This window comes from Chamaea fasciata, unplaced genomic scaffold (assembly GCF_029207755.1).
Source record: "Chamaea fasciata isolate MVZ Bird 193981 ecotype frontalis unplaced genomic scaffold, bChaFas1.0.hap1 SCAF_3, whole genome shotgun sequence".
NCBI lineage: Eukaryota > Metazoa > Chordata > Aves > Passeriformes > Sylviidae > Chamaea > Chamaea fasciata.
In genome coordinates this window covers 3,468,166-3,487,321 of record NW_027094088.1, presented here as the reverse complement: position 1 = coordinate 3,487,321, position 19,156 = coordinate 3,468,166, and the positions used below count along the sequence as shown (strand labels likewise).

Here is a 19,156-nt window from a genome sequence, read left to right as displayed (position 1 = left end):
GCGAGGGCAGCAGGGATGTTCAGCCACACTCTGCAGGTGTCTGCTCCTCATCACCAACCCTGAGATTCAGAAAAGAAGCCCCTCAGGCTGGTGTCTAAGGATAGAATCCAGCTTGCAATATAAATATAGTTTGGACCTAGGAAATTCATGCAGAGAAAGATCAATTCTGGATTAGGTTCTTCTAATTAACCACTTGAAAACTTCCAGGTCTAATCTGAAGGCAGCTGGTGTGGAAAACATAAGAGGGAGGAGAGTGACTTTTTCCCCTCTAAGGGGACACATCATGTGCTTCATACCACAAGGGGAAACTTGTAGGGAGCCATGTTTGAGCGAATCCTCATGCTAAATCCAAGAAGAATCCTTTCAGCTGGGCAGGAGAGCTCTCAGGGTTCACCTGGGGGTTCCTCTGGAGGGGGGAGCTGCAGGAGCCGTTTGGGGTTAAGACACAAGACCTGAGAAGGAATGTTGTGCCTGAGATCTTGGCTGGTCAGGGGCTGGTGTTCATACCAGCCAACTAAAATCCTCTGTGGAGCTGAGGGAAGAGCACCTTCAGGAGGTGAGTGTGTGATGGAGCTCTGCTCCCTTATGATTTCCCAAGTGTTTGTTGGCAGTTGAGGGACACCCCTTGAGAGATTAAGTTTAAAAGAGTGCCACCAGCCTGCTTGTTAGAAGTGGGTGTTGTCTTCCCTGAGTTCTGCAATTCAAAGTGTGGTAGTTGTGGGGTAGACTTTGTGACTCAAGGGTCCTTTCTACATCCTATATCCAATTATCTTAAATTAAATTTTTGTGGGATTTTATTTTTTTTTAAGGTCTCAAAGTGATCTTGTCGTGCGTGACTAACACTTAGTCATACATTTTTTTGATCAGAATTTTGTAGTAAGTAGCTCCAGTAAGAAGTACATAGTTCTTTGAAGTGACAACTTTAGAAATGCTAAAGACTCCTTCATGGAATGCATACGATTTTTTTTTTTTTTAAATTCAGTTCTCCCTTTGATTTCAGTCCTTCTGGTGCCCAGTAATTCCTGAGACTCGCGCTGCTCTGCCCCTGTGTTTTATGCAGTGATGTAAAAGAATTTTTTTTGCTTTTGAACCAAAACTGCCCATATAGGGATACTAAACACATGTGTGCAGAATTCCCAGTGTTTGCCTTCAGCTCAAACCTTCATTCAGTGGAAGATACTTTAGTCGAACCTCTCTTTTCTGAAGAAATGGTAGTGTAGGGTTCATACCATTTGTTTTAGAAGCGGATAAATATGTGTATATATATATGTATGTGTGTATAGGAGGCTTAAAGGAGGGATTGTGTGCAGTTGTTCATTTCCACAAAAACACACATTAAGTGTCAAATCTAAGCAGAGAGGTGAGGAGCAATGCTCAGTGGCTTATTCTGGTGCCTAAGGAATCTGCCCAGGAGGCTGGACTACAGCTCCATTATCTGTCAGCAGATTTCCATGAAATGAATCTTATTTTACTCCAGGTTCCTCTGAGACCTGCCTGTAAACCTGAAATTTATGGGAGGTGAATTTTTCTGGGGTGAATAGCAAACCTCTGGACCTGAAAAATGTGTTGGTTATAACTCTGGCTCCTTCAGTACATTTGAAGCTCCCTTTTGCCTTTCTATAGCAGAGGGAGATCCTTTTCTCTTTGACTGCATGTTGCTTTTAGATGTTATTTACAATCTTGCTGTTATGTTGTCATAAATTAATAAAACAACAACTTTGCATGCAGCCAAGAAGATGTGCACTCTGGATTCTTTTATGTGATCACTTTGGAGAGGGAAGAGAGAATGATGTTTATTACACGGTGCTTCTTTAAATCCCTTAGGATTAACATTTTCAGCTCAGTCCCCACCAGACCTCTTTGTAGGTCACTTATGTGTGATACCCTGGTTGCACCCATGACTTGGAGATGCCTATATTCAAGTGACCTAAATTGCATTGAGAGAGAGAGAGAGAGGGAAGGGGAGGAGGGAAGAATTGGGGGATTGTGGGAACAAAGTCTGTCTGAAAATTTGATGAAATGCAGTTCTCCTTTCTGGAGAAATTAATTCAGAAAAGGACTGGTTTAAGAAATTTCAAAATATAAAGGGATTGATTAATTTAGGAAGGAAATGCTGTTATACAGAAACTCAGAATGTGGACAGAAATGGAAATGTAATTAGGGGTAAGGTTACAAAATTTGGATGCAAAAGAGGCTTTGCAGTGAGGTGTCTGGCACTGCATGATCCAGCAAATGAACTCAAATTAGCTGCATTCATATAAAGTTTATATGAGAGTGAAGGAATCTTCTGGAAGTGATGGTCCCATTAGCAAAGTGACACGCCTCTATTAACGTTATACAGCTGCAATAATCTTAATGGAGCAATCTAGTGTTCTTCCCAGAGGAAGGTCTTATCTCATTTATTAATTGTCTTTCTAGGGGTTATTAGTTCATCTGATCTTGGGTAAGTGCAGGGGCTCAAAACTCTGATTCTGCAGATGGGGAGTGGGTTTAATGCAGGATTTCAGTAACTGTGTTCCAAGAAAGCTCGGCTTGTGCCTTGATATATGTTCCCATCTGGCTCGACTACTGGCTGTGCAAATAACTTCATTTGCATCGTAGCCTGAATTAGTCACCTGTTACTAGTGTGCAAAGCAAGTGTTGTCTTCTTTCAGATGCTGACAAGTGGCATTTAAATGTAGCACTGTCAGGTGCATGAGAAATTAGGCTGCTGAGCACATCTCTGGCGCTTCCTCTGCCTGGAAAGTGAGGTAATGATTAACAGGGAGAGAGCGAAGCTGGAACAGTTGTTTGAACCTTGAGGAGGTGCTAATACTGACTGCAGTAATTGGATGTTTTTATCTGACCTATAAAGTCTTGCTGTGGGATTTTTTTTTTTTTTTTTGTTGGTTTTGGTCTTGTTTATTTTTAAACAGAAACGAGCATAGAAGAAATAAGGATTCTTATTTCCCTCGTGACACCTGGTTAGAAAACAAAGCAGTGCCTGCCACCCTGATTATGTAGAACACACAGGTGGTTCTGATTTTAAGTGAATGAATGATTTTAAGAATGATTTTACGTGAAGATTGTGAGGAAAAAGAAAAATTGAGATGCTTTGTTGGTGCAAGGTGGCACCTGGTAATACTGCAGTGGTTTCTTTCCAATGTGGAGATAGTCCCAGGAATGCAGCTTGTCTCCACTGGACTGGTTTCGAGGAGGATTCCTCCTGCACATAATCTGTGGTCAAGACACGCTGGAGGAGTGGATGGAGGACGTTCACATGTTGTGTGTTGATAGATGAGCAGTGTCAGTGTGATTTCTCCTGTTACCAGAGAAAAGGAAGGAAACACCTTAGGGATGAGGGGGTAGGACGGCAGGCTCTGAATCCCTCCCTGCTCAGTGCGGTGGGTATTTGGGTTTTGAATTTCGATTTCTTGCCCCTAGCCTCACCCTCCTCCAGCAGGGTTTTTGGATACCCATAGTAGGGGGCAGAATACCACCCGGTTAATTCTCTGGAGCAGAGCTGCTATAACTCCTGGTGGGGAACTGAATGTACGGCTCATGCCCTAAAGCAAAGTGTATAATGCTTGGAGAACAGAGTGGGATGTTTTTTTTTCTTTGCTGCTAAAATAAATTATTGTGTTGGAGGGCTGTGGTTTGGACTTTTCCCTAGATGGGCATCACCAGTAATGTGCATTTAGCATATAACACTGTTAAGTTGAAAAGATGTCTCTCGCAAATTTTATGGGCTTGGAACAGAAGGAATGTAACAGAATTCAAGGACTTCTAATACATTGTTTCCTCAAGATTAACCCCAACAATGCTTTCCTCTCTGCATCCTACAGCATTATTTTTGTAGGTCATATAGTGCTGCTGTTTAGCTGTATGGGCCTGTTAATTTCTTTTAACCAAGCCCAATATGCAGCACACACGAGGAGAAACAGTGCAAGAGAGAGTAAAAAACTCTGTCCCTAACATTCATTTATGTGTTTGTCATCCGAGAATGCTAGTCTTGGCATTTATTTATGTGTGACACCATACTGTAGATCCATGTACAATATTCAGTGTAAACATAAGGTGCTCTCAAGCTTTTTTTATGACCTCCTGCATCCAGCTGTTAATTACCTCGACAAATTTCTGTTGAGCCAAAATGAGAGCTGAGATCCAAGGCAATAGATCCAAACCTAAAGGACCTGGGGGACAAAGGTAAAAGTGTATTATTTTCTCCAAAGACTTAGACTGCAGCACTTGTGTTGCATAGCTGAGGAAGGAGTGAAACTAGAAAATTAAAACTGAGTTCCAGAGTGAAGCCTGTGTAGGGCTTACAGCTCTGTAATGCTGCTTGTACTCTAGGAATTATTAGCAGTAGAGGAAACCATTTTTGGGTTCAGGACTTGATTCTTTAGCCCATCTGAAGAAAGAAGAAATTAGTAGCCTGTATAATAATATATTTCTTTGGATGGACACAAAATGTTAAAATTTATGGAAAAATATGTTTATAGTCTTCCTCAGCTGTGAGGGCAGAGGATATAATCATCTGTGCATAAAGTAAAAAAAAAACAACCTGTGAAATTTCCTGAAGTGATAGAAGAAGTGACAAGAAGGAAGTTGTGCTGTTGATCCCCATCCAATAGGTTGCCACGAGTAAGATTTGTACAGAAGCTGGCTTAGGTCCAGGCTGCAGCAGGAATAAGCACCTATCCCAGCACACACAAGCACTTGTTAAAGAAGCAATGTTGTTGGCATGAATAGTTGAAAGGTTTTATTACTTTTGCTTACACTGCATTCAAATGTTGGGGTTTTTTTCTGTTTTACTCTCAGAACTGGGTATCCTGTGACAAAAGGGGTCATGAAATTTACTTCACTTGGCAGCAGAATCACATTCATCTTTTGACCTTCTAAACTGTGTTTCATTTTTTGTTCTGGAAGTGTATATCGGTTATTTTCTCCTGGTTTTCTTTAATGAGCTTGCCTTCATCCAGTTTTTGAAGCCTTCACAACAACAAACTGGAGCAACTCATGCAAAAGAGTTAAAGGGAAGAAGTAGTAGAAATTTCTGAAGTATAAAGGGAAGAAGTAGTGGAAAATTTTGACCTATCACATTTCTGTAGAGTAGTCTTTTGTGAAACTTATACCACCATTCTCTAAAGAAAAAGCAGTTAAGTTATTTAAGAGGTTTCAGATTGGCTGGCTGATCAATATCAAGCACTAATAATGCTGTATTAGCAGAGACCTACGCACTCAGGCCTTATTACCATGATGTCCATTTATTGATACTAACATTTGACCATACACAAGAAATTACTTTGACGTTATTTTTGATGAATGTTGTTCATACACGCTGTATGGCTTGATCTTGCAAACCTTTACTCGTGAGGGTAGTCAGTTGTCTTCAAAGATTTTCAAGAATGGCCCATATGCAATACAACCCTGATTATCCAAATGTCAGGGGAGACATCGAATAAGTTCATATAATCGACATTTTGAATAATGAGGAAATTTCCAGGGCAATTAATAGATGTCAGGGGACATGACCATCTTTCAGACGACAGGGAGTTTTCAGAAAATTTAGATTTTGATAGCTGAGTTCCTAATATATGTGCTATTGAGGGACTGAAATGGGAGAACACTTGAAATGTGTGCATATATTCCTTAATAGGCCTTTCCCTGGAATCAGACAGAGCTCTATTTACTGTGGTATTGGCATTGAGGGTCAAATTGTCACAAGCATTTAGTTTAATATTGCAGTAACTCTGCTATTAGGACTCAGGTTCCAGGAACACGGTGTTAAATCAATATGGGAATTATCAGAAGTAAAATGTTATTTAGAAATGCATCGGTGTCAGTTTGGGAATATGGTTTAAAGAAAAAACAAATCCCATAAAATCATGAAAATAAATAAAGTTGAAGGGAGGAACCTCCTGGAGGTAATGAAAGAAGAGAAATCCAGTCTCTTTTGCAGGAATGTGGACACTGAAAAACCATATAAATACCCAGGGGAGATTCAGTTTATGTAGAATGTCTTTAAACTTGGAGCTGGTCATGCTGAAGATAATCCAAAGCCAGAAACTCCTGGGTTGTGACTCCTGCCCATCTCTGAGCAGACCAACAGAAGGTGCTGCAGTGGGAGGCACTGATTTCCTTCCTCCCCAGATGGCTGCATTGGAGCACCCAGGGATGCACATGGATGGCTCTGCTGGCCCCTGTGCTGGGAGCACCGATGGTGGCTCTGGAGCAATAAATTTGAACAGTTTAAATGTTTAAACTGTTATATTTGAACACTTTAAGCCACAGTGTGCTCCAGCCAAACCGTCTTTAGTCGTTCTTAATAGAACCCTCTAGAATTCATCAAGGTTGCTAAGGCATAAATTGTTTTAAAATAAGGAAGAAGAGGCTGAGAAACAGAATACCAAGACTGCAAAAAAATAGATAAAGAAGGGCCATAAAACACTAGACTGTAACCAATCATATTTCCTGAAGAGTGTGTAGACAAGATAAAGGCACTGACCAAGCAATGTGTGATTGCATGAACAGTAGCTTTAGAATGTATAAATATAGCTAAATAAGCAATAAATAACTTTATAGCTTTATAAACAATAAAAAGCTTAGTAAACAATAAATAGCTTCTGCCTAATCATATTCTACTTAGTTGTCCAGAAGTCCTGAGGTCCTGTAACGGTTCCGGTTTCCCGTCCTCAGGTCAGCACCGCCGCTGCCTTTGGCTGTGTGTCGGTAAAAGCTCTGGTATGGGCTTGCATTCACTGCCAACAAGCAGCAGAGGCAGAATGATGACAGTCACAACTGATAGTGTGCTGGGGGTGCTTGGCATTCCGTCCTGAGTCAAAACACTAATGTTTGTAGGAAGCTGAGACTGATGCATCAATTTATTTTGGCGCGGAGACGAGCGGCCGCTTGTTTCCTAGGAAACATGGGGCTGTGCATATGCAGCGCTATGAGTGTTGAGCCCTAATGTTTTCCTTCGTGGTGATGGAGTAGAAAGTTTGTCTGATGAGATCTATTACGCTTAAAGCAGAAGGGAAAATAAATTTGGAAAGTCGCGCTGTTTAAAAAGGAGATAGCAGCAATACTGCCAAAGCCATGAGGAAAAGGCAGAAATAATTCAAGAAAATAAAGGAAGTGTCCTTTCTGTCTATCTAATCTAGGAATCTGGAGATTTTTATAGTTGCAGAGCCATCTGCTAAGTTTCATTTATTGTGCAACTTTACTACATCACCATCATCTGCTCATTAATCTGCCTTTTTTAGGTCTACTTCTGAAATTCTGAACATCCGAGCATCTGTCAAATAGCTGCCATTGGTTTTGAAGTAGTCATATGTGTAGTTTAAAGGTTTTTATAGTCAGTCATTTTGTGTCGTGTCAGTATTACTCAGCAAAAGCTTAGCAGCTCATAAGAAGCTCACATCCAGCTTGTCAGTAAAACTACTGCCACCACACCCTAACTCTTTGTGTTTCTTACTAGAAAAGTAAATAAAACAGAATTATTGGCAATGTGTACCATGTCTCAAGACGTGGCTTGGATGGCCTGGCAGCATTTGGTCCTCTTCTGATTGGAGAAGAGCTCTTGGGTGGTGATAGCCAAAAAAAAAGGATTATGGTCGCAGATCACTGACCCCAGCAGGAGACTTACCATTGGCTCAAATGGCTGAGACTTGGACCAAGGTCAAGGATTTTTGGATGTTGGATCAGACCTGGCCATTCTGTTATGACCTGAACACACATTGCTGAGATGAGCACAGGGAAAATAAAAAAAAAACACATTAATTTCAATCAATGTGTAGAGTTCCTCAAATACAGCACCACATCCCTCAGAGGTGGTGAAATGATTCATTCTTCCTGCTCATAGGTAATAGAAAGGAAAAAATAAGAAAACTGATTTACCTGAAATGCAGAGCCCTGGCATCTGTGTCTGGGTGCATCTCAGACTAATCCATACCTTTCCCATTATCATAGCAGCAGGCAAACTGATGTGTTACCTGAGAAGGCACTTGGAATTCAAATTCTGGCTTTCTGGCCCCGTTGGAGTCGAAGCAATCCATGAAGCCCCAGGAGCCAAATGAGCAGTGGCTGCCTCTGTGAGTAAATGCAGCTGGAAATAGGTATTAGCAGGTCTGAGGGACTGGAGTCCTCTGCTGCCAGATGGCTGCCAGGATGTCACCACCCCGTGTGCAGCTTATGGATGCCTTTGTCACTCCTGCCCTGAGCTTTCCTGGTGTGTTTTTTTAGGCATTGGTCTAATTTTGCCTGTTTTAGGTAAATCTTGGTAGCAGTGGATGATTCAACTCAAGGATTGTTTTCTTCAGGGACTAATCATTCTGCTTTGATCTACACTCCTAATTTTTGCAGTTAATCTCTGCAGGATTTTGCTGGGGAAGGCTGAAGCTTCCATTCTGAAATCTCCTGTGAAAGGCCCAACCCTGGGAATTTCGAATCATACTCTGTCTGAATCTTTCTCTCTTGATTATGTACGGGACTAAAGAGACTGTATTTCTAATTTAGGCAGTTACAGATGAGGTACCACAAGACAGATGAGGTGATCTAACAGCCTGCTGATACTTCCTGGCCCAGTGTTCCTGCTGTTGCTCTTGCTTCAGCTTGGGTCCTCATGCTAAAATGGCAGGAAACTATCCCAGCAAAACAAACGGAGCCAAGGCAACCTGAGCCCTCTGACTGGGATGAAGGTGGGGACCAGAACTGGTGGCTGAAAGGGGCTTGCTCTGAAGAGTGGGAACACTCAGCTGTAACCATGATCCTTGATAGCCACCCTCAGTCCTTTAACTGAGGGGAAAAGTTGTCAAATCCCATTGTTGCTGGGACTTTCCTCAGTCCTTTTAATAGCAGCAGCAATGACAGGCGGTGTTGGGCTTCTCACACAGCAGAGACCTCTAACTGTGCTGACTGATAGGGGACAAAATTATTAGCCAGGGATGCTCCTATTCCTGAGATAGGAACAGTCATTCCCTCCTGTGGAACTGCACTTGAGTTACTGAAAGAAGCACCCAAATGTGTTTTCTCAAAATCAGTGGTTTTGCCAGAACACACAAGATTCTGTATTGCCTTGAATCATTTACATTTTTGTTACAAATGAAAAAGTATGTTTATGGCATGCCAGTAGATGAATATTTCCTTTGGGGAAGGGGGGAGTGGGGAAAAGTTGTGATCGGAACCTCTGCTGAAGGGAAGGGTTGTCCCTCTGAAATGACAAATGTAGCAGCTGACTCCTGACCTCTGAGATGTCATTCATTGTGGAACATTGTCCTGGTTTGGGGCAAATTTTGGGAGGAAAGTTCTGAAGTGGTCTTTCCTAGAAAGCAAATTCAAGTGGCCCCTCACTTAACGGGTTCGAGGGGTAAATCTCCTTCAAGAAAAGTGGAAAAAAAATGTTCATTTAACAAGCAAAGTACTCACAAACATGAAAAAAAAATAATATTAAACAATGGAGCATCTCATTGTTTGGAAGAGATGACAAATTCAGAAAGTCTTTGTGGTGGGGTGTAGCCGGGCTTGTTCAGTCTCTCATCAGCCCCTCCTGCTCTGGAAAATGCCATCCTGGTCCCCAGCGGGCCACAGGTGTGAGCTCCTGGTGTTTTTCTGGGTTTTCAGTTCAGAGCAGGGCTGATCAGTTCCAAGCAAAAGAAAAGCCACAGTCTGGGGATCTTCTGTGCCTCAGCTAACCAAAAACTAACTAAAAGAACAGGAGATCTCTGTCCCACTGTCTGTCTGTGCTGCAGACGGCACAGTCCAGGAGCAGAATGCAGGGCAGCGAGTGCATTTTCTGAAAACAAACTCCCCTCTTATTTTTCCCACTTCACTCTCAGAACAAGTCTGGAAGGTGCACAGCTTATTTCTGGGCTAAACAGATGAACGGGGATGCAAGTCAGCATCATAAAGGCACCCCAGGACAGACATACAATTAGATGTGCTGTTTGCCTGAGAAGAAGGAAAAGAGGAAAAGATCAACTCATATAGTCATCTTCACAGTAGATGTTGTCATTTATAATCCAGCAGTTCTTCTCTAAAGCTAATAAAACTGAAGTCCTTCAGTAAAATTAGCTCCAAGATGCACTTTTTGCCCAATATTTAGAAATTAAACCTCTGTAGCAAATAGAATAAAGCTTCTGCTCTAATCTGGCGTCTCCCTCCATTAACAATAAATAACAGTGGAACAGGTGGAAAATTAGCATCTTCTTCTCTGACCAGAAAATATCTTATTATGGATGGAAACTTGCCTATTTTTTCATGGAGCTGTTCTGACTTGCTAGTTTCTAAATCTCAAATCAGAAGTGGCTGGCACGATGAGGGAACAGAGACCTGAGCTATTGTCCAAGTGTCTGGAGTGGAGCCTCCAAGCAGCAGTGCCAGAGTGTTTTCCGTGCCTATTTGTTATGAATGAATTGGATGAACAAACTGTGAGGGAAAACATATTTCAAATGGGACAGTGAGTGATGAAATCATGGCCTCTTATTTCAGACTTCATGAAGTCTGAAATAAGAATTTTGCGTGGGGCCAGAAATCAAAAGTCTGAACTTTGTATTTGACAGTTCAGGCTTTATTTGAAATCAGTGATTTTTAGAGGTTATTATCTTTTGTGATCAAATTAGTGCACATTCATACAACTTGGCAGGGTATGAATTGTGCTGTGGACTACTTCTGGGCTGTGCTGCTGGATTTTGACAAATCCATCCAGTCCCATACTGTGGAATGTGTGGACAAGGTTCAGGTCTGTGCTGATGGAAATGGAAACCTCTTGCTTTACTGTGTTCAGTTTGTTTTCACATGTGGTGCGTTGTCTATCTGGCATGTCTGTTTTATTTATAGCTATATAAATATAATTCTGAAAAAAGCTAGTTGGCAATTTTCACATCAATATTGTGTTTTCAACAGAAAATGGCCTATTAGTCAGCAGAGGCTGCTGGCAAAGCTTTATCGTTCGGATCTAAAAATATTTGGTTTTAATGAAGCATTGGGAAATGAAGACTTGGAGTTGTGGTTTTGCTTTTTTCCCTGTAAAATCATGAAGAACTTGATGCATCTGTTAACAAATCGTTTATTGTTAAAAACATTTTGAGTGAGAGTATATCACAGCTGGCTCAGACATTATGTATGCATTATGTATGTGTTATATTTTGTCTGCTGAGACCACTGAAAAGAAGTTCTTTGTGCATAGTAAGGAAAACTAGATTTGCAAAGGCGGGAGTTTGTTGTTGTGTTTTTGGGTTTTTGTTGTCTAGGGATTAAAAAAAAAACCACCCACCCTCATAAATTTGCCGATAGTTTCATTAGATCTGTCAGCTTTTCTTTGTAACTCCAAATTCCAAATGGTGTTCCCTGTTTGCTTAGAGAAAGCAGGGGGCCCACTTCACAGTGTTTGCTCTGAGACTGGGGCATTGACAGGCAGGCATTTTTCCACATTTTTTTTATTATCAACTAGAATAAGCAGTTTAATAACTGGGATTAAACCATCAGATCATGACAGAGCAACATTAGCTGCAGGAACCAAGTTGGAAAAGATTCCAGATGTGATTAGATGAATACCTGCCCCTTAGGGGAAATAGTTAAGTGGGCCCCTGTTTTTATTGGTAAGGTAAATGTTTCTTGGGCCATTCTAGGCAGGTATCCCAGGTCTGCATTTTCCCAAAGATGTTGCAAATCCCTTGTGCCAAAGAATGTACTGTATTCCAAACCTGAGCCAAAACTGTCTCTCTGATGAAAATCAATGGCTTTGCCAGAACACACAAGGTTCTGCTATTGCCTTGAATCATTTACATTTTTGTAACAAATGCAAAAGTGTGTTTATGGCATACCAGTAGATGTGTATTTCCTTTGGGGAATGGGGGAGTGGGGAAAAGTTGTGATCAGAACCTCTGCTGAAGGGAAGAGTTGTCCCTCTGAAATGACAAAACCTTTCTGGTTTCAGTGAGATCAAAAATGGTCATGAACTTATATCTTCCTTTATCCAACATAAGAAAAGAAGTGTTTATGTGGTGCTTGTCACGACTGAGTTTGTAGCATATACACTTACAAATAAGTAGTCAGGGCTATGACGGACTATTAAAAATCAGATGCTGGGAAGTGATTTCTGGAATGAGAAAAATACCTGTTTAGAGATCAAAATAGTCTAAAAAGCTTGTTGGACTGCAGGAGTTCCTTCTGTTAGGAGTGGGGAAATTCTCTCACGCTCTTTTAGCATCAGTGCTGAGAAATGAATTTTTCTCTGTTGTAAACTACCTTGGGCCATCTCTGCAAAAGTATTAAGATGCTAAACAAAGTAACAGTGTAAATCTGGAGTGCTACAATGTACTTACCCCAAATACTACACTGCAATACCGTTCCAGTTTGTGTGATGGGAGTCGTACAAAAAGACTTCTCAGATCTATCTGTAAACAGCTCTGCTTTCTGCCTAGTCACTGTATAAAAAATGAAATTAACTTAAGGCACCAAGTTAATATTGGTGAAGAAATAAAATGTCAGGTTGGAGTTTATGATCATCTTTAAAACCTTTCTTCCCTTTTCAGTCTTGAGCACTCAGGCTAACAATGCAAATGTGCTTAAATATCTACAGCGAACACAAATGTAAAGATTTGAGAGAGAGTAATTCTAAATATGACTCTTGAGTCCAGATAAGTCTTCTAGAAAATTATTAAAACCTGGAAATTTGCACACTTATTTTAGTAAATATTTGTTCTACCCCACTTAAAATTTAAAGGTCATGTTGTTGTAACACTTTAAGGGACCTGGACTACTGTATAAAGGAGGACAAAGACTGGTGAAAGTTTTAATAGTTTCAGTCTAAGCATATTCCAGTAAATGTTCTTTTCTGCTTGCTCTTCTGGCAGCTTGCTGTGTTAAAGACTAAACCTTTGTTTCCTTTTCTGTATAGCATAGAGGAGAGTTTTAGGTGATTGAAGAACCAGTAGGTGAAACTCAGAGAGTCCACAGTATGGTAGTGAAGATGTTCTTCCATAAGGGAAGTGTATGGTCCTGAAAGAACTAAAGGAATAAATAGTGGAAAATATTGGGGCTTGTAAGTTTGTCTGGACAAGACTGGACTGCACTGAAGTTTGTCTCTATTTTTGCAAGTTCTGTGTTTATCTGTGGTCTCGTACAGAGCTTACTGAAGTCAGTTTTTGTATGAACTCTAAAGGACTTCTGATGAGTGCTCTTAGAAAATTTATTTTGGGTTCTTTTATTGACAAATTCATGTGCCTGACGTGAAATTAAACCAGGCCACAGAAAGTACTTTATTTCCATCAACTGTGAGGGAAATAACCACATTTTCTTAAATTCTCTACCTTGATTTCTGAAATCCTTGACTGCTACATAGTCGAGTGTCTGGTAGTGGTTCCTAAGAGTAAAACTCCTCAGGTGTAACACCCAGGATAATCTTAGTGAAGAATGTGTGGGAGGTTTGCTCACTGGACATCACAAAAAGAGCCACTGGGTCAGGAGAAGGCTGTGTGGCTGACAAAAGTGTTCAGAGAAATCCAAGGAAAGAAAAGTCTAGCAATACTCATCTTGACTGCCTCCCAGATTGACCACAGCCTTTTGGGCAGCACAGTTTTCCCCGAGAAATTCCCTCTGTGGCTTTGGAAAAAGGTAAACCTTGCCACCACAAGTTCTCTCAGAGCATTTCTGTGATATGCCATTGTCTTGGTTTGGAAGGACAGGTGTCTGCCTGGGAAAGCTGGAACTTCCCTTGGAATGGAGAATGTAAACCCCCCTCCCTTCAAATTATTATAATTTTGAAATTAAGGGGTTTTCAGTCCAAGATATGGGAATAGGAAGAATAGTTCTTTACTAGGAATATTAAAAGAATAAAAATGTAGTAGTACACAAAAAACCCAAAGCAAAACAACAAAAAAAGAGAAAACACTGACAGAGTCAGAACACGACCTGCCACCCTTATTGGTCAGGCTGTTAGGAGCAGTCCAATTAAGTCTTCCTGCAGTGACAGATGTGGTTCTCTTGGAGCAGAGATGATCCTGTAGAAGGGTCTGGTCTTCCTCTGGGAAATCCAGTGGAAAACAGGCTGTCCTGGTGTTCTGAATCTCAGGTTTGATCCAGGTAGGAATGGCTGGCTCCTCCCTCTGGGTGGAGCATCTCCCAATGGGATGATGTAATTGCATCAGCCATGCAGTGAGCCTCGATGGCCCATTAAGAGCAGATATCCTCTAGAGGGAGGCTGGGTCCTGGAAGAGATAAAGAACTCTGCCCCACCTGGTTTGAACAACTGGCCATTTACAGAAGACACCTGTCCCCTCCCCCCCCGGAGTTATGAGGAATGGGTTACACAAGAGATTAAGAAAAAGCACCTCCCCAACCACATTCAACAGGTGACAAATAGAATACACATTTTTGGTTACATATTGCAACCCAAGACAGCCATATTTTTCAGAGCTAGCCCCGCTTCCTGTAATAGCAAAGAGGCTCATCAGAGGTTGTAAGAAAGTATTTTTACAAGGGGGGTAAGTCAGTGACTTAAGGCTGAAAGAATTGCTGCAGAGCAAAACAAAGTGCTTCAAAGGCAGGTCTGATGCACTTCTGCTTGGACCTCATACAGGGGTTTCTGTTGCCCATTAAGGGCAGCCTTATTTGAAGGCCCAAACATGAAATGAGATTTGGAAGAGGTGGCACAAGCTATATAGATATTTTGTTTGTAATTTGCTTTTTCCCCTCTCTACCTATTCTTCACTAAAGCATTTCAGTTTTCTGAGTGCCCCCAGGCCTTGCAGAAGACTAAGTGGCTATGATAAAAAAAAATGAGATCATGACAGAAATGAGGTAATCCTTTTTCTTTTGTCTTTCTCTGTATTTCTAGTGCTTCCAAGAGAAATATTTGGGTTAAAAAAGCAAACAAAACCTCCCATCCCATGTCCATAGGTGAAGTAGTCTTTCATATTTTTTTTTGTTAGTGTTTAGTTACAGTTTTCCCCACACCTGTGGCTTTAATGAGGCTTGAAAAAATGTGGAAAAAACATCAATATGCTTCTCAGTCTGAAGGAAAGCATTTTGTTTTTTCAGGTTGGTCTGGAGCCTGTTGCAGTCGGTGAGCCCTTTCAGGGGGCTTTGGATCAGGCCCTGTCTTTCTTAATTTTCAGGTGTGCAGGGAAAAGGAGTGTAAATACATGTGGGTGCTTGGGAGTTGACTTTTAGAGGAGTTTTTGCCAGACCAAGCTGCATTGGACCCTTTGCACAGAGGATGTGCTTTTGCTCTCATCTTTACAGCAAGTTTATTTAAAGATAAATCAGTCGATGTGATGTAATTTTAAAAAAGCCTTCCCTTTTTAAATGGTTTTGTATTTAAAGCCTTAGGTATGATTTTTTTTTCTTCCAACTGGGATTGATAGGGATGCATTTGTCTCAAAGCAGAGACCCAAATACCAAATTGTTGAACAGATTTCTCCTTTGGAAATTTCACTGTCACTTGAAAATACCATGTGCACAATGGAGCTGTCTGATTTCTTAGGATTACAAAGACACAAGACCAAGTGAAGCCTATAAACAAGCTTGTAACTCAATGTATAAAATTTCAGTGTTTATTTCTGATGTTTTGAGACTCTCCTTTGCCGTAGTGTGTTTGCTTGCAAAACCTCCCACCCTTCAAGTGACCATGTTGAATTTTGTTGCTTTTGTCATCACTTCTGTTCACATAATCTTCTACAAGCCTGAATCATGCTGAACATTTTTACTGTCAAACTTGTTCCTGCTTTTTAGTATTTAATCTACTTTTTAATTTTTTTCCCTACCATACTGTTGTAATTTTGGGTTTTTAAATCTATTTTTAGTCCTTCCTAGCAAGTTTTGCTCTTTTTTGCTTTTTCTTTTAATTGCCCACCCCTCAGATGTGGACTTCTGAGTTTCCCATTCTGAACTGCCACCGAGACACATGCTTTTAACACATTCTTGTTGTCATTGAAACAATTCTTCATGGCTAAGTCAGCTAAGGAGAGGAACTGGCTGTTGTTGGTGTTGATGAATATGATGACTATATCACTTTGTCATCTGGCATAGCCATTGTTCTCCTCTTCAGTTGGTGTTCATTTCAGTTTGTTGTGTTAAATATCAATATGTGATGGTTTTGTTCGGGTTTGACCAAAAGAGATCTTTTGATGGGGAAAAAAAAATCCTCTTTGCTTTATCTCTGTGTGTACTGCAACAGCAGCTTGTGATATTGTGCTGAAAATTCTGTAGTCTAAACAGATTTGCTTCAGATCAGTGACTGCATAGCAAATCTCCAAGGAATATTTATGACCAGATGACACCCTTACCAGAACCAGATTGGCACATGAGAAAGCCTTTTGCTCCTGGAGATGCTGTTTTATAAAGAGTGAGATGTAGATGCTTTGAATGCTCATATCCTCTGGTCAGGAGGAGCTGGATTTCAGGGGATCTGAGCCTTGGTCACTGCATTTCCCAAAGAACATAGCACAGTACCTGCATCTCCTTTTCAAATTGAAGTTGAAATTCAAATAGAATTTGAAGTTCAATCTGAAGTTTCCAGTTTCAGCTGGAGTGGTGTTGAGGAGGCAGCTGCTGTGCTGCAAACCAGAGCTGCCTGCCCTTTTTAATAATCTTGGTGCTTTCAGAGAGAAAATAGAAAGGCTAGCACAAGAGGTGATCGGCATGGATTTTCTTACTAATAGATTCTCCCCCCCACCCCCTTTTAGATCTTAAATGCACTTGTTGGAAGAAGGAAGTCTGGAAAACTACAACCTTTCTGCTTTTGCTTCTTCAGTCTTCCAGTTGTTCCTTGCAAGCAATCCTGCTCCAAAACGACCAGTGCCAACTCTCAAAAGGTATGTTTGCCAAAACCAAAAATGGTTTCTTTGGGGCATTCATCATATCCTTAGCCTACTAATGGTCCTGTGGATGCATTGGAGAAATAAAAAGAATAATTGTTGCTGTGCAAGACGATAAGATGCTGCAGGGGAGGTTAGTGAGCCTTACTGTAGGCATTTGAAGGTATGTAAGTATATTCCCAGGCTCTTTGGGACTAAAGGAGCTTGAGAGAGGATCAAATGCAGTACAGAGTGCCATTATATGCTTAGCAGCCAAGTTTAGTACCTGTTAGTATGTAAAACCAGGTCCTCTGCGTGACCCATGGACTCCCAAACTCTGCACAGAACACAAGACCTCAAAGATGTATAATGTGAAGCTTTTCAGTGTGTTTGGCTCAGCCACACCTGCCTTTGTAGATAATCTCCAGAAAACAATTCAGTCATCAGCTGCACTTGTCTGTGTCCGTTTGCTGCTGCCTGTCGGATGGCCACTGCTCTTCACCTGTCTTTGTGGCACTGGTGAGAACCAGGAAGGGCACTCTGAGCTTTTTGCAGCTATACATTCCTTCATTTTCTTCCTGCAGGAGTTAAAAACTGACCTTTGCTTTGATCTTTATTCCAGGGAGGGAACAAAATAAACAGATTGTTTATTTTGTGCATGGAGTTTTTTTGTAAAGTCAGAGAACATTAATTGCTCATAAAAAAATGTTTTCCCTCACAGTGGGAGACAAATATTGTTGTTTTTTTTTTTTATAAATGGCTTCTTTGCTTTCAAATGGTGAGTAAAAGGAAATTTGTAGAAGAACAGAGGTGTGGCATCACTGAAAGATCTGTAGTATGGCATCAGGGTCCATCACTAGGAGCTGTTTCCTCTACAGTTCTTAGACAGTCATACAATTGGGTTGAAAAAGACCATTAAGATTGAGACTGGCCATCAAGATCAACCATTAACCCAGCACTGCCAAGCCCACCACTAAACCATGTCTCTAAGTGCCACATACGTAAGTCTTTTAAGTACTTCCAGGGATGATGACTCAATCACTTTTCTGGGAAGAACATTCCTGTGCTGGAGGAATTTTTCTAATACCATTCTAAACTAAAAATGGAGAGATTTAGATTCGATGTTGGGAAAAAGTTCTTTACCCAGAGGGTGGTGAGGCCCTGGCACAGGGTGCCCAGAGAAGCTGAGGCTGCCCCATCCCTGGAAGTGTCCAAGGCCAGGCTGGAGAGGGCTTGAAGCAACCCAGTCTAGTGGAAGGTGTCCCTGTCTGTGGCCATGGGGTTGGAATGAGATGATCTTTAAGGTCCATTTCAACCCAAAGCACTCTATCATTCTAAATCTCCCCTGGCATAACTTGAGGCCATTTCCTCTTGTTCTATTTCTCGTTAGTTGGGACAGGAGACCAACACTTCAATCCAGCCTCCTGTCTGTAGAGAGTGACAAGATGACAAGAAGTGATTTCTGGGTTCCATCAAAGGATCTCTGCTTGTGCCAGGCCCTGTCCACTCTTGTGAAGGTATTAAAAAAAATTACTCAGACATTTCTTTGTGAAACTAACAAAAAGCATCAGACTGCTGGGCTGTGCAGGGTATCTCAAATGACAAAATAAACTAAAATCAGCTTCCAGAAGAGGAAAAGTACAAGGCATGTAGTCAGGACATTGCAAAGCCTACTGAGTTCCTAATTGTATTGTGCTAAACAGTGGTAGCTCTTCTCTGACTTATCAACTTTAGTCTTCCAAGACCAAACATGGAGCAGTGACACAAGACTGAGGGTTTAGGTTGTCAAAAGCTTATGACAGGGTGTACTGGAATGTGGATTCATTAGCCATCCATGTGTTTTGATACTCAGCAGTGTATCTGCTCGTGTGTACCACCAACTGTCTCTTGTCACTGTGAGGAAACTTGTGGCGAACACCCATGAGGTAAGAGCAGGAATACAGGCAGGTCTGCAGCTTACCTCATGTAATGCAAACTCATAAACTTCTGTACCAAAATGTGAAATAGATTCATCCCACCTAAAAGGTGCAGATAGAAATGAAAACTTCTAATTCTTCAGCTTTCAGCAAAGTTAGCAATTACAGTGTGAACAGGTGAAATACCAGATGTGGCTTCACTTTTTGTTTATAATTCTGAAGAGTTTATGCATTTGCAAGAAAGATTTACATGGAGAACATAGATAAGTAAATAAATGGAGAGAGTATATGATTAATGTTTTTAAAATAGTAAATGCTTCCCATTTGTAACATTCTTGAAACAGATTGGCCATGAAGACTTTGTTTTTCTTTCTGCTTTACAAGGCTGTCTGTGTTTTGTTTATTTACTGTACAAATTTATGTTCAATGCCCCCTTTTCTACTTAATCCACAGGAGAATTTTGAT

At 41.0% G+C, this 19,156-nt stretch overlaps 1 long non-coding RNA gene across 1 annotated transcript; it reads left to right on the top strand.

Moving 5' to 3' along the window:
- The first annotated feature begins 450 nt into the window (after nt 1-450).
- LOC136287568 (uncharacterized) lies at nt 451-18,278 on the top strand. The gene is made up of 3 exons (XR_010720173.1): nt 451-556; nt 16,665-16,793; nt 18,166-18,278. It is a non-coding gene; the product is annotated as an uncharacterized lncRNA (long non-coding RNA).
- Nucleotides 18,279-19,156: the final 878 nt, after the last annotated feature.